Below are 25,721 nucleotides of genomic sequence, written 5' to 3' on the forward strand. Positions count from 1 at the left end.
TATCGTCCAGGTATAGCAGGACCGTCTCAAAATTCCTGTGCCCCAGACAGCACTCCATCAACCGCTGGAAGGTTCCTGGTGCGTTGCAGAGCCCGAACGGCATACAGTTGAATTCGCTGAGACCCATCGGGGTGGTGAACGCGGTCTTCTCCTTGTCTGCCTCTGCTACAGGAACCTGCCAGTACCCGCTAGTAAGATCCAAAGTGGAGATTCCTCTATCCAAGGTAACGGGTACGCATCTTTGTGTGTGATACGGTTGACCTTTCTGTAATCTACACACATTCTCATGGTGCCATCTTTCTTTTTCACAAGAACTAGTGGAGCTGCCCAGGGGCTACAACTGTCCCTGATTACCTCAGACTCCTTCATTTCTCGCAATATTCCCTTGGCATTCTGATAGTGTGCAGGGGGTACAGGTCGGTATCTTTCCTTTATGGGTGGATGGTCTCCCGTGGGGATGTGGTGTTCTACCCCCTTTACTTGCCCAAAGTCTAGCGAGTGTTTGCTAAAAACTCTTTCGTACTCCTGAACCACCCGGTAGACTCCCTGTTTTTGGTGTGAGGGAGTGGAGTCGGTGCCCACATGCAGCTTCTGACACCAGTCCTCCATTTGTTTCTTGGAGCCGTTACCCTCCTCTGGTTGAGATGGAGGCAAGGGTTTCACGGCCTTTACAGAGTTTTGGTTAACGGTGAACAATTTGGCTAGAGTGGCATACCGGGGCAAGTATACTTCTCTTTCCCCAATGTTTAGGATGCGGACGGGTACCCTCCCATGGCGTACATCGACCACCCCCCATGCTGTCAAAATGGTGGGCCTACTGTCTGAGTAGACGGGTTCTACCATGGCTTGGTAGTCCCTTCCTCTTAACCCGATTGCAGTCCGGCACCAGATCATCATCTCACTTTTTGGGGGCATGGCGATAGGGAATGGGTCACTCATCCTAACACTACCAATCTCACCACCAGACAGTTCTACCTGTTGCCTTTTCATCAGGGCTCTGATCTCTTTTTGTAGGACACGCTGCTGGCTGGAGCTGGCGTTCACCGCAGCCTGCTGTAATATGACAATTACCTCTGCAAGACAATTTTCAATAACATTAGTACCCAAGGTTATCTTAGGGTGGCTTTCACGACGGTCAATGTCAACAATAATCAGTCCTTGCGCTGGCAGTTCAACTTTACCAATTTTGATGGTAACCTCCTTGAATCCCACCTGCGGTATGGGCTGACCATTGCTGGCAATGATGCTCAAATCGTCATCTGGGTAGCGGGTAATATCCGAGTCATTCCAGTACCGCTTAAAAAACACATAGGGGATGGTGGTTACCTGTGACCCGGTGTCCAGTGGTGCACTCATAGGAATGCCATCCAGCACCACAGGCAAGACCGGTCGCCCCCCTACGTACTTATCACGCCAGCTCGATGGGCCTGATGGTCTTATGCCTGGGGGTCGGCCATGGGCGTACACAGAAATCATGGGGCCCCATAGCAGAAGCTCTAATTGGGCCCCCCCGCCACAAAAAATAAATAAATATTTGTCTGTGTCACAGCAGATCTCACAACTCTCCATCCGTTACACAGTAATTTTCCCCCCGCTGAAGTCCTAGATTCCTGTTTCATTGCCCCATAAAGTGTGATTCCAACAAAAGTGCCCCTCAAACACAGTATGATTACCCCATGGTGAATTCCTCCACATTAGCCTACACATGCACAGTATAATGACCCTATTGAACCCAACTTCAACTCCCAAGGCAAAGTATGGTGACCCCAACACAGTATGATCCCCAAACTGTGACCCCCAAAGCTCTCCATACACTATAATGTGCCTAAATACAGTATAATGGCCCACACGAGCCCTCCAAACAGTATAATGGACCCCACACAACCCTTCACACTGTATAATTGCTTTCATACAGTATAATGGCCCCCCACATAGCCCTCAAAATATTATAATGGCTCCAAGCCCTCCATAGAGTATAATACACCACCGATAATCCACCATATAGTATAATGCGCCCCCCATAATCCTCCATATAGTATAATGCGCCCCCCATAATCCTCCATATAGTATAATGACTTCCCATGGTCCTCCATAGACTATAATGCACTCCCCATAGTCCTCCATACAGTATATTACACACCCCATAGGGTAAAATGCAGCCCCCATATAGTATAATGCACCCCACAGTCCTATGGGTATTATGGGAACCACATACTCACTGATTTTAGAATACCATATATTTTAAATAAGCCAATCCGAGTATAAGCCAAGGCCTCTAATTTTACCACAAAAAACTGGGAAAACATATTGACTTGAGTATAAGCCTAGCGTGAGAAATGCAGCAGCTATTGGTAAATTTTCCTGGTATGTGTGGCATCCCCTCATCCCCCAATCCTGGTATGTGTGGCCTCCCCAATCCCCCCCCCCAATCCTGGTATGTGTGGCCTCCCCGCCCCCCCAATCCTGGTATGCGTGGCCTCCCCAATCCCCCCCCCCAATCCTGGTATGCGTGGCCTCCCCGATCCCCCCCCCCAATCCTGGTATGCGTGGCCTCCCCGATCCCCCCCCATTCCTGGTATGCGTGGCCTCCCCGATCCCCCCCCAATCCTGGTATGCGTGGCCTCCCCGATTCCCCCCCAATCCTGGTATGCGTGGCCTCCCCAACCCCCCCAATCCTGGTATGCCCCAATCACTGCACACATAAAATAATAAACACTAATACTCACCTTCCTTCCTCACCTCTCCTCCAGCGCTGAGCCCTGTCTGCTGCAGCTCATGTGGCATCTGAGCAGGGCGCGCTCTCAGAAGCCGAGGTGAGCTGCTGCTTCCGGCATATTCACGCTTCTCCATGCCGGGACTATGGGCGTGGAGAAGTGTGAATATGCTTTCTCTTTAGAAGCGTGTACTGACAGCAGGAGCCGGGACTCAGCGCTCCTCATTGGCCGCTACTTAAGACAATGAATATTCCCTCTTCTCCACGCCAATGGGAGTAGAGAAGAGGGAATATTCATGTCCCTTTAGCAGCGGGCACACATGATAGGTGCAGTAGCGGCTACTGTGTGCACCGCTCCGCCGCAACCCTCCCCCAATACTCACCTATCCTCCTGGTTCCCACGCTGTTTGGGGCCCTCTCGGCTCACGGGCCCCCTTCCGGTCAGGGGCCCCATAGCAGTGGCGTGGCCTGCCGCCATTGGCGGTACGCCACTGGGGTCGGCCCTCTGCCCCAGGTTGGGCCCGTTTAAATGACAGTACCTTGCCATATGTCCTGGTTGGTTGCAGCGGCGGCAGATGGGTTGTCCGTCCTGGTCGTAGCAGTCGCTGGGCCCTCCTCTAGACAATGGGATCCTCCTCTGTCGGCTCCAAGGGACGTCCTCCGGACTGGAAGCCAGCTGGATCTTTCCTGGAGGGGACACCTGCAAAGACTGCACAGTTCTGGTTAGCGCGGCAACGCTTTTGGTCAGCTCTTGGACCTGATGGTGCAGGTCTGCAGCCGGGGCTTTGTCCAAAGCCTGTGCATCAGCTCCCACAGGCTCTGCAGACAAGGGCGCCGCCTCCTGGTGATGGGTGATAGCAGGGCGCCTGTGGGTTACAGCACCACCTGGTGCTGGTTCTCGGAGCACCCGGATGGCTCTGTCTTTAAACTGCGCAAAGTCCAAATCAAGGTTCTGCAAGGCCATTACACGCAACTGGGTTCGGTGGGCGCAGGACTGTAGACCCTCAATAAACTGTTCAGTCAACAGCTTATCCTTATTCCGCACGCTGTCATCGTCTGCCTGCTTAATGGCTCTCAGGGCCTCCTGCAAATTCAAAGCATAGTCCCGTATACTGTCTTGTACCCGCTGTTTCCACCCATAAAATCTTAGCTTGATCTCTGCTGAGGTGTTGGTATCAAAAGTGTCCTTTAGACGGGCCAGTATTTCCTTTACAGTCCCCTTTTCCCTGGCTGACCAGGACTTCACTTCTCTTTGGGCTGCTCCGATTAACTGGCCTAACAGGATGCTCACTTTTTGTTCCTCGGACAGGGGGTATACTTTGAATAGGCTATACAGTCTTTCTTTAAAGTTGCTCAGGGTATGCGACTCCCCTGAGTACTGGGGTAACCTTGCCACTCCAGGGATATACGGCATCGTGAACGGCATCACTGCGGCAGCAGCCGCGCTGGCGGTGGGAGCTCCCTCCATTCCTGGTGTCTTCCTCCCCCCTAGTTAACCGTGGCCTACCTTCTGTTGCTTCTTCTCCGTAGGCCGCGGCTCCGCAGGCGATCGTCAGGGTCGAGGACCTTGCGTTGCGCGCTGGTGACGTCGGTGTCCACTGGGCTCCTTCCAGCACCTTGCGCAGCGTCAGTACGTAAGGCGGGGCTTCAGCTCTCGCGCGCTTGTGGCGCCCAATGGTGGGAAAATGGCTGCGGATGGCGGGAAAACGGCTGCGGATGGCGGGAAACTTCACCATGGTAAGTATCACAGTCTTTCTTCAGTCACGCAGTACCCGGTGGTTGCGGGCACAAAATCCTGCCGACTACGCCAAAGTTGACGCGCCCCCTGGGCCATGTGTGGGGGAGTACCGGGAGCCGGGTCTCTGTGTAATGTCAGGGGTTGTAGTCTCCATGGCGGCGACCCGGTCCCGTGGCTCAGGGTGGTCAAACCAGTGGCGGATCTGTTTACTTGGTTTTTAATGTGTAAATGTCCAAATACGCCACCCGTGGATTGCGGTCACTGAGAACCACCGCTGCGGGGCAGACCGCTGAGGCTGATGTTGTGTGCGCAGCAGAGAGTAGTATAACTCCCCACGGGAGGAGTATAGCCTCAGGGCAGTGAGTGCAGATGGTGAGGGTTGTGGTGCATGGGCGCAGCAGAAATGACTCAGAGTCCATGCAGTGCAGTTCAGGGTCTTTACTGTTGGTAATGAAGAAGGCCCTGCCGGGAGTACTGGCTAACATTAGAGGCCTGGTCAGTCTGTGAGCGAACAAGAGTCCCCCTGGCCAGGTGGAGGTGTAGGCCTTCCCGTCTGACTGCACTCTTCCTGGCTACCCTGCTGTAGTCGTGTAGTAGCCCACGTCCCTGAGTGTACCGTGTGGTGCTCACCCGTATGGCTGGTGACTTGGGGCCTTTGGTACCTTCCGCTCCTCGATGGCGGTGCCGGTCCCTTGCGTGTGACTGAGCCTCCGGGCTTTCTATGGCCAGAGGACCTGAAATCCCCTGCCAGGTGGTTACTGCTGCTGGATGTTGATATCCTCACAGCCTCTGACTCCAGTGTCCGGTTCTCTGTGTCTTCTGCCAGGATGAGCTCTATCAGCTCCAATCCCTGGCTTTCAGCTCCTGGCTCCTACAGAGCTCCTTGCTGCTCCTCTGTCCTTTCCTCTAGAACTAACTAACTAATCCCGCCCCAGATCCAGTTTATAAAGGGCAGGTTCCTCCCCTCCCTGGGCTGGGGCAGGAGGCGTTGCATGCAAATGTGCTCCTGACCAGGAAAACCCATGCTCGCTCTCAGACATGGTATTTCTACCACTGTGGCAACCAGACCCCCTGGGGTGCCACACTTACATGCAGTGAGACGATCAAAGCAAGAACCAAACACATTGATGTTAAACATCATCACCTGGTATTAGTATAATAGCGAGACTGACCAGATTATAGCTGATGTTATGACAAAGCCAATTCCAAGAAACAAATTTGAAGAAATCAGAACCACTTTAGGACTAACAGAATAAGTAGTTGTTGGGTGGGGATGTTGGAATAATGCTTATTATTGTATATATTGCAACAATTCACTACTGTTTAATAATGCTTGAGTTTCTGTCTCCAGCAGTAGTGGTGCATTGCCTGTAAAGCACTGTTAAATTTTTTTTTTTAAAAAAAACAGAAAGTTCCTGTTCACTGTGTGTGTAGCTGGAGCACAATTTCTTTTCACTTTGTAAGCTGACAGTCAAGATGCTAATATCCTAAGATATAAGAAATACCAGTTGTAAGCGCTGTCATCTTTGTTCCTGAATAAATATATACTCACTGTTAAACGGCTGGATAGTACAGAAATTAATCTGCTGCCAACAATACTATTTCTACAGTGTCATGTAAAAGTTTGGGCACCCCTAGATAAAATTACTGTATTTGTGAACAGTTAAGCAAGTTGAAGAGGAAATGATCTCTAGAAGGGCCAAAGTTAAAGATGACACATTTCCTTTGTACTTTAGGCAAAAAAAAATATTGTCACTTTTTACAGTTTAAAAAACTACAAAAAGGAAAATTGGCTGATGAAAAAGTTTGGACACCCTTGGAGATTTGTGTGCTCCGATAACTTTTACCAAGGTTTCAGACCTTAATTAGCCTGTTAGGGTTATGGCTTGTTCACTTTCGTTAGGAAAGGCCAGGTGATGCAAATTTCCCAGCTTTATGAAAACACAGCGTCCTCTAACCTTGTGCCAAAAAACTGCAGCTATGGGTTTTTCTATTTTGGAGGAAAATGGGAGGTGCGTCTTATAGTCCGAATGTTGGTGGGGGAGGGGGCTATATATATATGCTATGTGCGGTGTGGGGGGAGCGGTAGTGGCGGAGGAGAGGGGCACAGGAGGCAGAAGCTGCCTGCTGCAGTCTACAGTCTACATTGTCCCCGCTGCTAAAGAAAATGAATATTCACTGCTCCCCACACCCATGGGCATGGGGAGCACTGAATATTCATGCTCCTTAATAGTGGCACACAGCGTAGCCGCAGCGCGGCTCCCGTTGCTGTCGGAATCGCCTGTGCCCACTGTTAAAGGGCATGAATATTCAACCTCTCTCCACGCCCATTCAACCTCTCTCCACGCTGTGTGCCGGCTATTAAGGAGCATGAAGTCACTGCTCCCCGCGCACACAGTTCTGGCATGGGGAGCAGTGACTTCCGGCAGCTGATCTCTCCTTGTGAGCCGTACATGGTAGTGACGCCATGTGCGGCTCACATGAGATTAGTGCGGGCAGACAGGACGCAGCGCTGGAGGAGAGAAGAAAGGTGAGTAGGAGTGTTTATTTTTTTTATGTGCAGCATGATGGGGATTAGGGGGACCATGCATACCAGGATAAGGATGAGGGGGGCATACATAATAGGATAAAGACGAGGAGGCCATACATAACAGGATAAGGCTGAGGGGGGCATACATAACAGGATAAAGATGAGGGAGGCATACATAACAGGATAAAGATGAGGTGGCCATACATACCAGGATAAGAATGAGGGGGATCATACATATCAGTATATGTGACACCCCAGGGGTCTGGTTGCCACAGTGATAGAGATATTACGTCTGAGAGCAGGTGGGAGGTCTCTTGGTCAGGGATCCTATGCATGCCACACCTCCTGCCCAGTCCTGGGAGGGGAAGAACTTCCCCTATATAAACCTAGGGCTGAGGCAGGGTTAGTGAGTAGAGAAGAAGTAGAGAAGAGAAGCAGCATAGGAAGAAACAACAGGAGCTCTGTGGGAGCAGTGCTACAAGGAGTCAGGGGCTGGCAGCTGCAGAGCTCGCCCTGACTGAGAAGATTTCTTACCGGACCCGGAGTCCGAGGCTGTGGGGACTAACTCCTACCCAGCAGCAGAATCCGTCAGGCAGGGGATTCCAGGTCCTCTGGCCAAGAAACCCGAAGGCACGGTCACACGCATGGGACCAGCACCGCCGTCGTGGAGCGGAAGCTACTAGAAGGCCCCGAGTCACCGGCCATACGGGTGAGCACCACACGGTACACTCAGGGACGTGGGCTACTTATACCCGCCTCTAGCAAGGTAGCCAGAAGAGTACAGTTAGTTTGGGAGGCCTACAACTCCGCCTGGCCAGGGGAGATCCCATCTGCTCAAGGACTGACCAGGCCCCAATCGCTAGCCAGTACTCCGGGAGGGTCTATCTTTGTCACCAGTAAAGACCCTGAACTACACCGTACCGTCTCCGAGTGGTTCCTGCTACCCCCATCATCCACGTTAGCTGCCCTGAGGCCATACCCCTCCCGTTGGGGGTTATACCACCATCGCTGCACCCATACTACCGGCCTCAGCGGACTGTTCTGCAGCGGCGGCCTTGTGACCGCAAATCAACGGGTGGCATAGCCGACACAGAAACAACAACTACCAAGACTGCCAGCCACTCAGTTTGACTCCCTGGGCACGGACCGGGTCACCGCCACGAGACTACTACCCCCATCTGATCCGGATCCGGGGAAGCAGCAGGCCCAGGGGCGCGTCAACTTTTGGCGTAGTCGGCAGGATTTCGTGCCCGCAACCACCGGGTACTGCGTGCCTGAAAAAGAGACTTTTAAAACTTACCATCCGTGAAGTTTTCCCGCCATCCGGCGCCATCTTCAGCCTTCTTCCCGCCATCCGTGAAGATTCCCGCCATCCGGCGCCATCTTCAGCCTTCTTCCCGCCATCCGTGGAGTTTTCCCGCCGTTGGCCGCCATCTTGAAGACGCCACGCGGGAAGAAGAGGGGCGTGGACTCCGAAAGCGCGCGAGAACTGAAGCCCCGCCTCACGTCCGGACGTTGCATAAGGTCCTGGAAGGAGCCCAGCAGACGCCAACGTCACAGGAGCGCGACGGAAGGTCCTCAACCCTGACGATCCACTGCGGAGCCGCGGCCTACGGAAGAGGATCATCGCAAGGTAGGCCACGGTCCACTAGGGGGGAGAAGGATGTCGGATACGGAGGAGAGCTTCACCGCTTCAACCCCCGCCAGCGCCACCGCTGTGGCGGTCATGCCTTTCACCATGCCCTATATCCCGGGGGCAGCCTGGCTACCCCAGTACTCAGGGGAGTCACATACCCTGCAGGACTTTAGAGAAAAACTGGATAGCCTCTTCCAGGTGTACCCCCTCACAGAAGAGCAAAAAGTGAGCATCCTGGTGGCCCAATTAACCGGGGCAGCCCAAAGGGAGGTAAAGTCCTGGCCACCTGGGGGGAGGACTGTCGCAGGGATACTAACCCGGCTGAGGGACACCTTTGATACCCGCACCTCAGTCGAGATCAAGCTTAGATTCTACGGGTGCAAACAGCGGGCACATGAGAGTATAAGGGACTATGCCCTAAACCTACAAGAGGCCCTGAGAGCCATTAAGCAGACCGACCCTGACGGCGTGGGAGACGAGGACAGGCTGTTGACTGAACAATTTATAGAGGGTTTATATTGCAATGCCCACCGAACCCAGTTGCGGGCAATGGCCTTACAGGACCCTCATCTGGGATTTGCACAGTTCAAGGACAGAGCCATCCGGGTGCTCCGAGAACCGGCACCAGGTGGCGTTGTGACCCACAGACACCCCACTACCACTTACCACCAGGAGGCGGCACCCTTGTTGGCAGGGCCTGTGGGAGCTGATGCGCAGGCTTTGAACAATGACCCGGCTCCAGACCTGCACCATCAGGTCCAAGAGCTAGCTAAAAGCGTTGCTGCGCTAACCCGAACTGTGCAGTCTTTACACGTTTCCACTCCAGGGAAGATCCAGCTGGCATCCGGACCGGAGGACATCCCGTGGCGTCGACCAAGGAGGACCCCACCGGCCAGAGGAAGACCCAGCGACCGATACAACGAGGACGGACGACCCATCTGCCGCCACTGCAATCAACCCGGACATATGGCAAGGTACTGTCCTTTAAACTGGCACAACCTAGGGTAGAGGGCCAACCCCTAGGATAAAGATCATCAGGCCCATCGAACTGGCGCGACAAATATGTGGGAAGACGTCCAGTCTTGCCTGTGGTACTGGATGGCATTCCTATGAGTGCCCTACTGGACACCGGATCACAGGTCACCACCATCCCGTACGTGCTCTTCAAGCAGTACTGGAATGACTCGGATATTACCCGCTACCCTGACGACGACTTGAGTATCATCGCCAGCAATGGTCAGCCCGTGCCACAGATCGGATTTAAAGAGGTGACCATTAAAATTGGTAGAGTTGAACTGGCAGCACAGGGACTGATCATTGTAGACATTGACAAACACGAGAGTCACCCAAAGATAACTCTAGGAACTAATGTAATTGAAAATTGTCTTGCAGAGGTGATTTTCCTTTTACAGCAGGTTGCCAAGAACGCCAGCTCCGGCCAGCAGCGAGTGCTCCAGAAAGAGATCCGGGCACTGATGCGACGGCAACAGCTAGAACTCTCCGGTGGTGAGATTGGTAGCGTGCGAATGTGTGACCCTTTCCCTATTGCCATGCCCCCGAAAAGTGAAATGATGATTTGGTGCCGGGCAGCTATTGGTCTGAGAGGTAGAGATTACCAGGCAATGGTAGAACCAGTTTACTCAGACAGTAGGCCCACCATTTTGACAGCACGGGGGGTGGTCAATGTACGCCATGGGAGGGTGCCCGTTCGCATAATAAATATCGGGAAGAGGGAAGTGTACCTGCCCCGGTATGCCACGCTAGCCAAATTGTATACCATCAATCAAGATTCCATACAGTCCGTAGAACCCTTGCCTCCATCTTCCCCGGAGGAAGGTAACGGCTCCAAGAAAACAATGGAGGACTGGTGTCAGCAACTACATTTGGGTACTGACTCCACTCCCTCACACCAGAAACAGGGAGTCTATCGGGTGGTTCAAGAGTACGAGAGAGTGTTTAGTAAACACCCGTTAGACTTCGGGCGAGTCAAGGGGGTAGAACACCACATCCCCACGGGAGACCATCCTCCCATAAAAGAGAGGTATCGACCCGTACCCCCTGCACATTACCAACACGCCAAGGGGATGCTTAGAGACATGAAGGAGGCTGGGGTGATCAGGGATAGCTGTAGCCCCTGGGCAGCTCCACTAGTCTTAGTCAAAAAGAAAGACAACACCATGAGGATGTGTGTAGATTACCGGAAAATCAACCGTATCACACACAAGGATGCGTACCCCTTACCAAGGATAGAGGAGTCTTTGGCTGCTTTAAGATCTGCTAACTTCTTCTCTACCTTGGATCTCACTAGTGGGTACTGGCAGGCTCCTGTAGCAGAGGCGGACCGGGAGAAGACCGCATTCACCACCCCGATGGGACTTAGTGAGTTTACCTGCATGCCGTTCGGACTCTGCAACGCACCAGGAACCTTCCAACGATTAATGGAGTGCTGTCTGGGCCACAGAAACTTCGAGACGGTCTTGTTGTACCTGGACGATGTCATCGTATATTCCAAGACGTATGAGGACCACCTGAAACACCTGGCGGAAGTGTTCGAAGCTCTGGCAAGCTACGGCCTAAAGGTGAAACCCTCCAAGTGTCACCTCCTGAAACCAAAGGTGCAGTACCTGGGACACGTGGTGAGCGCTGATGGAGTGGCTCCCGACCCTGATAAGATCACCGCAATTAAGGAATGGCCAAGTCCCTCCAGTGTAAAAGAAGTGCGGCAGTTCCTCGGGTTGGTAGGCTATTACCGCAGATTCATCCCCGGTTTCACCAAAAAGGCAGCTCCTATGCAGGACCTCCTGATAGGCCAGTCCCCGAAGGCCAAGAACCAGAAGCCACCCTTCAGATGGGAGAAGTTAGAAGAAGAGTCCTTCCGCCAGCTGAAGATGGCCCTCACGGGGGATGAAATCCTGGCGTACCCTGATTACAGCCAGCCCTTTATCCTCTACACCGACGCAAGTAACATCGGGCTAGGAGCCGTGCTGTCCCAGATCCAGCAGGGGAAAGAACGAGTAATCGCTTACGCCAGCCGAAAACTGCGACCCACCGAGAGAAACCCTGAGAATTACAGCTCATTTAAGCTAGAGTTCCTGGAAGTGGTGTGGGCAGTCACCGAACGCTTTAAGCACTACCTCGCTTCTTCCCGGTTCATCGTGTATACGGATAACAACCCGTTGACACACCTGGACATGGCAAGACTCGGTGCCCTAGAGCAGAGATGGATGGCCCGTCTGTCCAACTACGAGTTCACAATCAAATACCGGGCAGGACGCTCCAATACCAACGCGGACGCCCTGTCCAGGATGCCAAACCTACCGGATGTAGGAGAAGATCCAGAGGGACTGGAAGAAGTTGAACTCCCCGCGTTCCACCGTCATGGGACTATCCAGTATTCCCATTGGGTAAGGAGTAAACAAGCCGCTACGTTTAACCCCTTGCCTCACTACAACTGGGAGGAAACGCAAGACAGTGACCCTGCCGTCCGACTGGTGAAGGAGATGCTGACTCGGCCAGAGGCTCGCCTTGACCCAGACACTCCGGAGGAAGCCAAGCAACTATGGGCTGAGAAGAGTCGACTGTTCCTTTACAAGGGGAAGTTGTGCCGCAGAATGGTTAACTCCCGGACGCATGAACTAATCTGGGAAGTAGTGGTGCCACGAAGAGACGCAGCCATGGTGATGGAGGCATACCACGACGGGGCTGGACACTTCGGATGGAAGAAGCTGGAGTTCCTACTGCGCGAGCGGTTCCACTGGGTAGGCATGAGGGGAACCATCGAGAGGTGGTGCAGAGACTGTGGCCCGTGCAACCTAAGAAGGAAGGACCGTGCCAGCCAGAAGACTCCCCTGCAGTCCATCGTCACCCGGCAGCCGTTGGAACTGGTAGCCTTGGATCATGTAAAACTGACCCCAAGCAGAAGTGGCTACGTCTACGCACTAACCATCGTGGATCACTACTCCCGGTTCTTGGTTGTCGTCCCCGTCAAAGACTTAACAGCTCGAACAGCAGCTAGAGCCTTCCAGCAGCATTTCTGCCGTCCACACGGGTACCCGGACCAAGTGTTGACAGACCAGGGACCTGCCTTTGAAGCGGAGGTCTTCCAAGAATTCTGCACTCTGTATGGCTGCCGGAAGATAAGGACAACACCCTATCATCCGCAAACTAATGGACTTTGTGAGAAAATGAACCAGGTGGTAATGGATCTTCTGAAAACGTTGCCCCTGGAAGAACGCAGTCTGTGGCCTGAGAAGCTGCCCGATCTGGTGGACCTATACAACCACATCCCGGTAGGTTCCACCAACTGTACCCCGGCTTACCTAATGAGGGCGAGACCTGGTAAGTTACCTGTTGACCTGGAAATGGGAGTCCTGACACCTGAGGACACTTCACCAGAAGCAGTCTGGGACACAGAGAGGCAGCAGCAGTACCGGAGAGTACAGGAGAGCGTGGAGCGAAGTCTCTGTCAGGCTAGGGAAAGACAAGAGAAAACTTACAACCAGTATGCTCCCGCTGTTCCCCTGGTACCCGGAGAGCAGGTCTTGAAGAGAAAAAGACGGCTCCACAAGTTGGACGACCAGTGGGAGAAGGACCCGTACACCGTACTGCCCTCAAGCCACGACAACCCAAAGGTCTGTACCATCAGTAAAGACGGAGGGGAAACCACGACCATTGTATCCCGGGATCACCTGAAGAAGTGTCCCGAACAGCTACGGAACCCTGAAGAGGAACAAGAAGACCCTCGACCCGTAGAGGAAAGGGAAGACATGGTTAGTACTGTGCTCGGAGACTTCCCTCGGTCTTGGACTCAAGTCAATGGCGCAGTTGTGGTACCCGTACTCACCTTCCTCCAACCAGCATCCCAAGCACCTACGGAGCGACAGGTAGAGCTGGAAGAGCAGCCGGTCCAGGAGGCAGAAGACTCCACACAAGCAGAACAGGAGGATCAACCCTCTGCTTATAGTGAGCCTGCCGTACCCCTAGTGAGCCAAGGAGCCGGTAGACAGCTGCCCAGTTTACCCTTGACAGCTCCTACACCCTGTAGTTCAGGGCTAGACAGTCAGCTCAGTAGGTCCACTAGGGCCACTAGAGGCCAGTTACCCGCACGTTGGAGGATTTGAAATGTTTAAATTGTTTTATTTGTGGTTACCTGTTTTTCTTGTTGCTTGTGTATAATTATGTGTTTCTAGTTGTTTATAGGAGACTTTGGTGGATTTACCGGAAATCCTTTGTACATAGTTGGAGCGTAACCCAGGACGGACTAAAGACTGTTAAGGACTCGGGGCAGGACAGACCCCTACCTGGTTACGTCTCCCTGTTTTGGTGAAATGGACACCTTGCTTTCTTCAAAGACTGCACCCGGTTACGGACATGCCGTGACCACCTTTATGTGTTTCTTTATTGTATTGTTATTGTTATACCTTGTTATGTTTTTCCAAAAATATGTTTAGTCCCGGAGTACTAAATTTCACTAGGGGGGAATGTGACACCCCAGGGGTCTGGTTGCCACAGTGATAGAGATATTACGTCTGAGAGCAGGTGGGAGGTCTCTTGGTCAGGGATCCTATGCATGCCACACCTCCTGCCCAGTCCTGGGAGGGGAAGAACTTCCCCTATATAAACCTAGGGCTGAGGCAGGGTTAGTGAGTAGAGAAGAAGTAGAGAAGAGAAGCAGCATAGGAAGAAACAACAGGAGCTCTGTGGGAGCAGTGCTACAAGGAGTCAGGGGCTGGCAGCTGCAGAGCTCGCCCTGACTGAGAAGATTTCTTACCGGACCCGGAGTCCGAGGCTGTGGGGACTAACTCCTACCCAGCAGCAGAATCCGTCAGGCAGGGGATTCCAGGTCCTCTGGCCAAGAAACCCGAAGGCACGGTCACACGCATGGGACCAGCACCGCCGTCGTGGAGCGGAAGCTACTAGAAGGCCCCGAGTCACCGGCCATACGGGTGAGCACCACACGGTACACTCAGGGACGTGGGCTACTTATACCCGCCTCTAGCAAGGTAGCCAGAAGAGTACAGTTAGTTTGGGAGGCCTACAACTCTGCCTGGCCAGGGGAGATCCCATCTGCTCAAGGACTGACCAGGCCCCAATCGCTAGCCAGTACTCCGGGAGGGTCTATCTTTGTCACCAGTAAAGACCCTGAACTACACCGTACCGTCTCCGAGTGGTTCCTGCTACCCCCATCATCCACGTTAGCTGCCCTGAGGCCATACCCCTCCCGTTGGGGGTTATACCACCATCGCTGCACCCATACTACCGGCCTCAGCGGACTGTTCTGCAGCGGCGGCCTTGTGACCGCAAATCAACGGGTGGCGTAGCCGACACAGAAACAACAACTACCAAGACTGCCAGCCACTCAGTTTGACTCCCTGGGCACGGACCGGGTCACTGCCACGAGACTACTACCCCCATCTGATCCGGATCCGGGTAAGCTCCCCCGTGCGCGCGATGCCGCGCGAAGCAGCAGGCCCAGGGGCGCGTCAGTATACGTATCAGGGGCCCATGCATACCAGGATAAAGATGAGGGGGCCATGCATACCAAGATAAGGATGAGGGTGCGATGCACACCAGGATAAAGATGAGGGGTCCATGCATACCAGGATTAGGATGAGGGTGCCATGCATACCAGGATAAGGATGAGGGGGCCATGTAAACCAGGATAGGGATGATGGGTGCCATGCATACCAGGATAAGGATGAGGGGTGCCATGCATACCAGGACAGTGATGAGTGGTGCCATACATACCAGGACAGTGATGAGGGGTGCCATGCATACCAGGCCAGGGAAGAGGGGTGCAATGCATACCAGGACAGGGATGAGGGATGCCATGCATACCAGGATAGGGATGAGGGGTGCCATGCATACCAGGATAGGGATGAGGGGTGCCATGCATACCAGGATAGGGATGAGGGGTGCCATGCATACCAGGATAAGGATGAGAGATGCAATGCATACCAGGATGGAGGTGGTTCCATGCATACCAGGATGGAGAGGTGCCAAGCATACAAGGATGGGGATGGGGGCATATATACCAGGATGGGGGATATTGTCAGAATTGGGGGACATTACCCCTATACCAGTGTCAGCAGAAGACCCGCTCCCCCTTAACAGTGCATCGAGAACACAATTTTTGCTTAAATTTTTTAATTTTTATTTCTATTTTCCTCCTCTAAAACCTAGGTGCGTCTTATGGTACCGGTGTGTCGTATAGTACGAAAAATACGGTATATATATATATATATATATATATATTTATTTTGTCTAATATACAAAGTAAATGTGTCACCTTTAACTTTAGCCCTTTTAGAGATCATTTCATCTTCAGGTTGCTTAACAGTTCACAATAACCATAATTTTTTTTTACCAGGTGTGCCCAAACTTTTACATGCCACTGTATCTATCTATTCTGGGGGTTCTGTCTCTGAATTTACTGTATTTGGCTGATGAAATTTCTGGTTCCTTTGATATGTGTGCGAGAGAAAAAACGGACGGCATACGCATGGTCCATGTGCCATCCATTTTTTTTCTTGCACCCATTGACTTGCATTGGCGAGGCCATATCCAACATGCTGCAATTTTTTCCTCAGCCCGATTCCAGCTGAGGAAAAACTCGAAGATGAACATTGTCTCGTTGAATAACATTGGTGAGAGTGCAATGCGATGTTTTATCATATTTCACGTGCCTTATTGTATGCGCAGATGAGAGAGAACCCATATAGTGAGAATACTCAGACTCCACACAGGGCAACAGTTGAATTCTGCGGTTCGCCCTTGTGCAGAAATGGGCCCCTAACCCCCGATTCCACCAATATGAGCAGTAGCTGGCAAAATAAACTTGCTAGATGTACTGACAAAAGGATTATCTCATCATTTATTCAACATACTACCCAGTTAATTATTATTATTATATAGAGGCAAAGGCAAATTTGTGAATGAGAGTAATGTAATATTTGCATGTAGCTAAACAGTGGGCCACGGAGTCAGAGTTGGCTCTTGTCACCCCAGTCTGAAACCAAGATTACCTTAGAGGTAAAAATATTAATTATGTATCAGTGATCAATTTCAGTAAGAGAAATTCTTCTCTTACCAATGTTCAACTTGATTTTAGACGAGTACTAGATACTTGTACAAAAAATATTTGCTGAGTCAATATTATATACAGATGTTAAGTCTCTTTTATGAAACAACTTACTGACTGATCATTTATAGTGCTGGAGGCCCCAGCTTCCTCCGATTTCCTAATATGGCTCCCTGCTGTTAAACCCCTGATGGTAAAACTTGATACAGCCAATAAATAACTGAACTCTGTACAGATGCAGATATGAATAGCAATGTAACTTACAGTAGCATCCTGTAGTTGGCCACGTTTGGGGACATTTTTTTTTCTTTACATAAATACATGTATTTTGGACTAAAAATCATTTTTGCAATTGGGTTTCATTAAAAAAAATCACACCACTTGGCTTTTACTGGCTTTTTCTGCACATTCTTCTATGATGTCGTCTCTGGTGATAAATCTGCTGAAGGGCGCTCAGAAAAGACAGGTAAGCGCTGCAAACTGGCTTGTAGACTGTCATAGCGGGCTGATTGACAGTTTCTCAGTTAACTCATTTTGCAGTCAGCAATACAGAGTGCAACACATAGGTAATATAAGGCAAATGGTGCAAATTGTAACCCAATTGCAAAATTGAGTTTTTGTCAAAAATACATGTATTTAAGGAGAAAAAAAAGGCCTCAAAGGTGAAAAACCCCAGATTGTCTCTTTAAGGGAACATTTACTAGTCCTATAAGCTTATTATCTGAGAGTCACCCATTCCATTCACAACACAGCCATGTCCTATGATGCGGATAATAAGATTCTTGTACAGCTTCTTGTACACACTCATCTGTGGCCTTAACCTGCCTGAATTTCACTTTTTTTTATTTACCTCTTTAAAAGGAACTCTCGAATGTTAGATATTGTTCTGCTCTCAGTTTCTATGGTAACGGAAGCTGCATCACTGGAAGTCGGGAGCTGCTCACTGCTGGATCCCGTTAGATTAGCAGGGCAATGCCTGCTGTCAGGCAGCATCTATTTCACTTAATTAAAGTGGCACAGATGGATTAATAAAAAAAAAAAGGATAAAGTAACACTTTGACTATTTTCCGATATTACAATGCGCAGCAGATGTTGTAAGATCTCCAGTCTAAGAATGTCAACAAACTTCCAGGGCTTTTAACTTCACCAAAAGATGCTGTCCTGCTAGAGAGACTCAATATTTCTCAAAATCTAATGACAAGTAATGTAAAGGATCTACATGGTCTACCGCAGACCTAAGCAAAGTGAGGCCTGCGCGTGCCACATCCGGCCCTCTGGCTGCTCCAGACCGGCCCAAGGACCGAGACAGCCAAAGGGCTGAAACATTGGCCGACAGACCGCTCCATGCCCTACCCTGCCCGCCGTTCATCTGCCACTTACTGTCACCACTCTCCGCATCCTCTAGATGCAGACAACGGTGAATACATTGGTGGAGGACAGCACCGCTGGCTCCATCTTCCACCAACCAGCTTGTGCATAGGATATTTGTATGTATATACGGGGCCGTGTGGGGCTTATACTATATATAGGGGGGGTTCATGCTGTATATATGAGGCTATGTGGGGCTCATATTGTTTATAAGAGGCTATGTAGGGCTAATACTGTACATGGGGGAACTATGTGGGGCTCATATTGTATATTAAAGGTTATGTGGGGCTCTTACTGTACATAGGGGGCTATGTGGGCCACATGCTGTATATAAGAAGATATGTGGGCCACATGCTGTATATAGAGGGCTACGTGGGGAACCTGCTGTATATAGAAGGGCTACGTGGGGCACATGGTGTATATCAGAGACTACATGGGGCACATGCTGTATATCAGAGGCTACGTGGGGAACATGCTGTATATCAGAGGCTACATGGGGAACATGCTGTATATTAGAGGCTACATGGAGCACAAGCTGTATATCAGAGGCTATGTGGGAGATATGCAATTTACCTGTGGCTACGTGGGGCACATGCTGTATATCAGAGGCTACGTGGGGAACATGCTGTATATTAGAGGCTACATGGAGCACAAGCTGTATATCAGAGGCTATGTGAGAGATATGCAATTTACCTGTGGCTACGTGGGGCACATGCTGTATATCAGAGGCTACGTGGGGAACATGCTGTATATTAGAGGCTACATGGAGCACAAGCTGTATATCAGAGGCTATGTGGGAGATATGCAATTTACCAGAGGCTACGTGGGGCACATGCTGTATATCAGAGGCTACGTGGGGCACATGCTGTAGATTAGAGGCTACGTGGGGAACATGCTGTATCTTAGAGGCTACTTGGGGAGCATGCTCTATAGCAAAGGCTACTTAGGACATATGCTATATATCAGAGGCTACGTGGGGCACATGCTGTATATCAGAGGCTACGTGAGGCACATGCTGTACATGGATGGCTACTTGAGGCATATACTGTACATGGAAGGCTATGTGGGGGCTCATACTTTATATAGGAGGCTACGAGGGGACTCATACTGTATATAGGAGGATATGTGAGGGCTCATATGGTATATAAGAGGCTATGTGGGGGCTCTTACGGTATATAAGGGGCTGTGTGCGGGCTCATACGTTATGTAGGGGGGCTGTGTGCAGGCTCATACGGTATATACCTGGAAGTCAGCATACTCAATTCTGCTCAATATTAAGTGATACAATTAATATTAATATAAAATTATTATAATTAATATATTAATAATAATATTGATCCAAATTAATATCAGCCTATTGGTTCGGCCTATACAACAGTCACAGTCTCTCATGTGGCCCCTATGGAAAATTAATTGCCCACCCTTGGTCTACAGTAGTGAAAAAAAAACCTTACCTGTCATGTATGAGAAGTCACATTTATATTTTGTCAGGAGATCAATTATACAAGGTATGTACAATTCTGGACATTATTGGGCACATTTATCAATCCCGTCTTAAATCACACAGTGCATGTGCAAAATTAGACTAGACAACGAGAAAATGTGAAAAATGCATTAAAGTGTCCCATGTAGGATGAGAAATAATAGCCATGATCATTACTAGCTCAGATAGTGGCAGTTGCAGTGGGTGTAAGCTGTATAATACTCCATACTTTCGTAACCCCTTCACTCCATTTTTACCTTTCCTCTCCTTCTTCCCAAAGCCATAACTCTTTGGAGCTGTGTGATGGCTTATGTTTTTCTGGGACGAGATAATGTTTATATTAATACCAATTTGGAATAGATGTGACATTTTGATCGCTTGTTACAGCATTTTTAGTGGAATTGAAGCGACCAATAAAACGTAATTTGGGCGATACCGTATATGTGTATTTTTTTTATTTTTTAATATCTTTATTTTTAATGGGACAAAAGGGGAGTGAAAAACAGCTTAAAAAGACCCTCCTACTATTTACATCAATTTGATTAAGAATAAACATAAAAAGGGGGACTTATCCTTTTAGAGCTACTGCGACGGGGAGGTAAGGCAAACTAGCCCTATCAAGGGCTTACACACTTCCCCTACCTTGCCGCGGAGGTTGGCACCCTAATATTGCAATATGGTGCCCCTGCTTGTTGTTGGCTCATCCTTTCTTACCCTAATACGCCCTAGATTTAACACACCAAAAATAGGTGATAAAGCTAAAATATTTGTGCACATGAAAACAATATTCAAAAAAAAATTATATAAATAGCCTCACATCCCAAAGGCCACTGACTTAAAAAATTGGGCACCAATTTCAAACATCCAATCACTGGGCTGATTACCGAGGACTGCAGGGATTGTTCCATTGGTCCCGTTTTACTGGCCCTTTAATTTCTCCCTATACTGCAAGCACATGCACACAACAAAGACTCTCTATATGACTGTAGAATTGTGAATCCTCACATCATGCACAATGCGAATTCTTTGGTGCTGGTGGCAAGAACGGGAGCCATGTGACCGCAAGTATGCAATATGTATACTTCCAACCCCATTCCGACTAGATGTGCACGGCCTTGCTTAATACAAGTGATTGAGCGATGGCACGCACATCTAGTCGGAATGTAGCTGGAAATGTGCATGTTGCATACTTGCAGTCACATGACCCGCACGTTCTCGCCACCGGCATTAGAGAATCCTGAAAATGCATTCATAGTGCAATGTGAGGATTCACAAGTTTTTGCAGGCACATAAAATGACTACAGACTTTATGTTAAACCTGGACAATCCCATTAATGACCAGACAATTTTTCATTTTGCGCTTTCGATTTTCTCTCCCCTACTTCAAATAGTTTTGAATGACACCATTCATTTTACCATATAATTTACTGAAAATGACAAAAAAAGGAATCCAAGTTTGGAGAAACTGAAAAAAAATACAATTCTGCTATAATTTTTTTTTTCTTTTTTTTTACATAGTTCATTGAGTAGTAAAAATGGCCTCCAGAAATTCACCTCCAATTCTCCAGGTTAGTATGGTTACAGCGATAACAAAGAAAAAAAGATTATATTTAAAAACTTAGAACTTTGTAAAAAAAATAAATTAGTTTGTATCGTCATTTTCTGAGACTGGCACCTTTTTTCTTTTTCCATTGAAAGTGGGAACAATTTAAATTTTGATATACTTTTTTTTCACCTTAGAGGTCTTGAATCTGCAATAATTTGATTACTTCTACTTTATGTTATATAATATTCCATATTGCAATATATAGTTTTTATCATGGTCTCGTATGAAGCCAAGTCACAGGCCAGGCTTCAACATGACAGCAATTTGGGTTTCAGTAAATCCCTACTTTGGCAACCCATTGGCACCCTGCGATCACGCTGTGGAGGAAGGCTGATGGGAGCCCGGAATAACGTCTCAGCAGGATCGACAGACATAAATACCACTGTCATTGATTATCTGCAGAATTTAAGGGGTTAACCGCAGTAATCGGAGCTAGCTTCAGTTTCTGCTGCTAGGGTATGTTCACACTGTCTTTTTATGTCAGTAAAAAATGTTGGCTCATCAAGCAGAAGACACTTCAGGAATCATTCATTTTGCTTTTCATACGTGGAGCTTTTTTATCTTTTTTCCCTAACAAAGTTTTAAAAAACTCCTGTGGGGAGGAAAGGGAGAATATGTGCATACAGCAACTTTTAGTTGCCAACGTGCCCACATTATTTTTGAAGCAAAAGACACTTGAAAATGCCAGATTTTTTTTAACTTTACTATACCAAATGGCGATTTCCAAAAGAATTGACTGGTCACTACTTTTAGCCACTTCACAGTTTAAGGGCATCCCTTTTGTTCTTTCTTTAAAGAGGATCCTGAATGACACCTCTAAAAACTAGGCACTGTCCAAACAGAATGCTGCAAAACACTGTTCAGGAAAAAAATCTTCCAAAACATTTTCAAGCCTTTGTGCAGAGGAGAGTTTCCGCTCCAAAACTCCTTGAAAAACTCTGTGTGCACATAGCACAAAAAAGTAACATTTCCTGATGCAGTTTCTGTTTCATAACCCGTTGTTTTTAAACTCCTCAGAAAAACTCAGTGTGAACATACCCTAGGCTTCATTCAAACATCTGTGTTGCACATCCACTGTACAGAATATACTTGCACTGGGGTATGGTAATGTTGGGTGGGGGTAAAAGAAGTGTAAAAATCGGGAAAACAGCAGAGAGTGGATGGGGTAGTGTGGGTGGGTGTCTTTTTCAGACTCTGTGTGCACATAATTAAAGGGAATCTGCCTTAGGCAAGATGCACCACTAACCAAACAACACCATGAAGACCAAGGAGATCTCCAAACAAGTCAGAAACAAAGTTGTTGAGCAGTACAAGTCAGGGTTGGGTTATAAAAAATATCCCAATCTCTGATGATCTCCTGGAGCACAGTCATATCCATTATCATTAAATGGAAAGAACATGGTACCACAACAAACCTGCCAAGAGAGGGCCGTCCACCAAAAAGCTCAGCCCGCACAAGGATGGCATTAATCAGAGAGGCAGCACAGAGACTGAAGGTAACCCTGAAGGAGCTGCAGAATTCCCAAGCAGAGACTGGAGTATCTGTCCACACAACCACAATAAGCCGTACACTCCATAGAGGTGGACTTCACGGGAAGGTGGGCAGAAAAAATAGCCTTAACTTTCACACATAAATTGTAAGGCTCATTTTAAGTTTGCTAAAAGACATGTGGGAGACTGCCCAAATGTATGGAGGAAGGTGCTATGTTCAGATGAGACCAAAATTGAACGCTATGTCTGGCACCACACCAACATAGCTCATCACCCCAAGAACACCATCCTCACAGTGAAAAATGGAGCTGGCAGCATCATGCTGTGGGGATGTTTTTCGGCAGCAGTGACGGAAAATTGTCCGAGTCGAGGGGAAGATGGATGGTGCAAAATACAGGGATATTCTTGAGTAAAACCTGTTTCAGTCTGTCAGTGATTTGAGGAGGTTCACCTTCCAACATGTCAATGACCCAAAGCATACTACCAAACAACACTTGAGTGGTTTAAGGGAAAACGTGTAAATGTTTTGGCGTGGCCTAGTCAAAGCCCAGACCTTAATCTAATTGAGAATCTGTGGTCAGACTTGAAAATTACTGTTCAGAGAAAACCATCAAGATGTGGAAAGGTCATAGAAACTTAACCAAAGCTCTAATTGCAACAAACGGAAGTACTGACTTTAGGGGGGTGAATAGTTATGCACCCTGAAGTTTTTGGTTATTTTGTAGTTTGATTCACAAAAAAAGGAAAACCAAATGTTCACAGATGTAGGCATGTTCTTTACATGAACTGATGCAAATCCTCAAAAAAAACTGTAAAATTCCAGATTGTGAGGTAGCAAACCACAAAAAATGCTAAGGGGGCCCGGGGCTCCGGGGTGTCTATGGCCAGATTGCCCTCATTATATGTGCGGCGCCGCAGCACATACCAGCAGACAGTGGCGGGTGGGCCCCCGGACCGTTCCCCAGCAGCGGCGCACAGCCGCTGCTTCTTCTTCGGCCGGGCCAGCACTGCAGCAGTTAACTTCCCTGTGCTGGCCCGGCCGCGTCACTGCTAGGAGACACGGCCCTGTGCGCGGCCGTGTTTCCTAGCTGTGACGTCACGCATTGTGCACCCAGCCTGCAATGCTGCACCGGAAAAGAGCAGAAGGACTGGAGCCGAGCCGGGGGATGGTGAGTGTGTGTGTGTCTGTGTGTGTGAGTATGTGTGTGTATGTATTTACAGTATGTATATGTGTGTGTGTGTGTGTGTGTGTGTGTGTGTGCGCGCAGGCAGATATCATTGTGTGATGTCTGTTTATATGTATTTTTGCGTTTCAAATGTGTTTATGTGTGTATGTATATGTTTGTATATGTTTGTGTGTGTGCGTTGACTGCGTGCGTGACTGCGTGCGGCCTCCTGCTGAGTATATATGGCGCCGTGCGGCCTCCCGCTGTGTATAGATGGCGCCGTGCGGCCTCCCGCTGTGTATAGATGGCGCCGTGCAGCCTCCTGCTGTGTATAGATGGCTACGTGCGGCCTCCTGCTGTGTATAGATGGCTGCGTGCGGCCTCCTGCTGTGTATAGATGGCGCCGTGCGGCCTCCTGCTGTGTATAGATGGCGCCGTGCGGCCTCCTGCTGTGTATAGATGGCGCATGGCGGCCTCCTGCTGTGTATAGATGGCGCATGGCGGCCTCCTGCTGTGTATAGATGGCGCCATGCGGCCTCCCGCTGTGTATAGATGGCGACGTGCAGCCTCCCGCTGTGTATAGATGGCGACGTGCAGCCTCCCGCTGTGTATAGATGGCGACGTGCAGCCTCCCGCTGTGTATAGATGGAGCCGTGCGGCCTCCTGCTGTGTATAGATGGCACCGTGCGGGCTCCTGCTGTGTATAGATGGCGCCGTGCAGCCTCCCGCTGTGTATAGATGGCGCCATGCGGCCTCCTGCTGTGTACAGATGGCGCTGTGCGGCCTCCCGCTGTGTATAGATGGAGCCGTGCGGCGTCCCGCTGTGTATAGATGGCACCGTGCGGCCTCCCGCTGTGTATAGATGGCTACGTTTGGCTTCCTGCTGTGTATAGATGGCTACGTGTGCTCAATATTGAGTCATACAATTAATGTAAGGCTATGTGCCCACGATGCAGAAATGCTCCGGATTTTTTTTGAGCGTTTCTGCATCTCCCTGGCAGAAAAAACGCATGCGGATTGTACATGCGGATTGTACATGCGTTTTTCCTGCCAGGGACTTGCGGATGTGAAGTGTTCTTCACAAGCATTTCCGCATGCGGGTTGACAAGCGCTTTCCAAGCGATTTTAGCATCACTTGGAAAGTGCTTGACAACTTGGTCACACTATATAAATCCATGCAACCGGCATGGATTTATATAGTGTGGCCGTAAAAGAATGGTAAAAAATAAATATATAATTACCTTCTGATGGCATGCCGACGTCAGCGGTCGCGTGACCCGTCACATGACTAAATGACGTCACGGCAGGTCCTTTTCAGACCATCGCGAGCTGCCGGCAAGCCAGGATGTATCGGATAAAGACACCGGGGGCCATCAGAAGGTAAGTATAATATTTATTTTTATTTTATTCTTTTTTTACAGGTTCTATGGTACCCGGGTCCGGAGGAGAGTCTCCTCTTCTCCAAACCCGGGTACCATCCGCACATTGAAACGCATGGATTGTGCATGTACAGATGCAGTGATGCGGATTCCTTGTGTTCCAATGCAAGTCAATGGCGGCGAAAGCGCAGCGCTTCCGCAAAATAATTGGTAGTGCTGCGGAAATGATAATCCGCAGCGGAAATTTCCGCAGCATGTTCACAGCACATGCGGATTATCGTTGGGGAACATGGCAGGCCTTCTACCAAGCGTTTTTTAAGCGTTTCGGCAGCGGAATTGCCGCTGCGGAAACGCTTAAAAAACGCATGGTGGGCACACAGCCTAAAAAAAATTATTATAATTAATATTGTTCCAAATTAATTTCATGTGAACTATTACATGATCTATCACAGGGGATCATGTGACATGTCACGTGATACATCAGGTGTGGGTGGGGGGGGACCCGCGCCTTCTAAACTGCCCAGGGCCCTT

Source organism: Phyllobates terribilis, unplaced genomic scaffold (genome assembly GCF_046119375.1).
Source record: "Phyllobates terribilis strain yellow unplaced genomic scaffold, ASM4611937v1 Scaffold_11__3_contigs__length_659146591, whole genome shotgun sequence".
Taxonomy (NCBI): Eukaryota; Metazoa; Chordata; class Amphibia; order Anura; family Dendrobatidae; genus Phyllobates; species Phyllobates terribilis.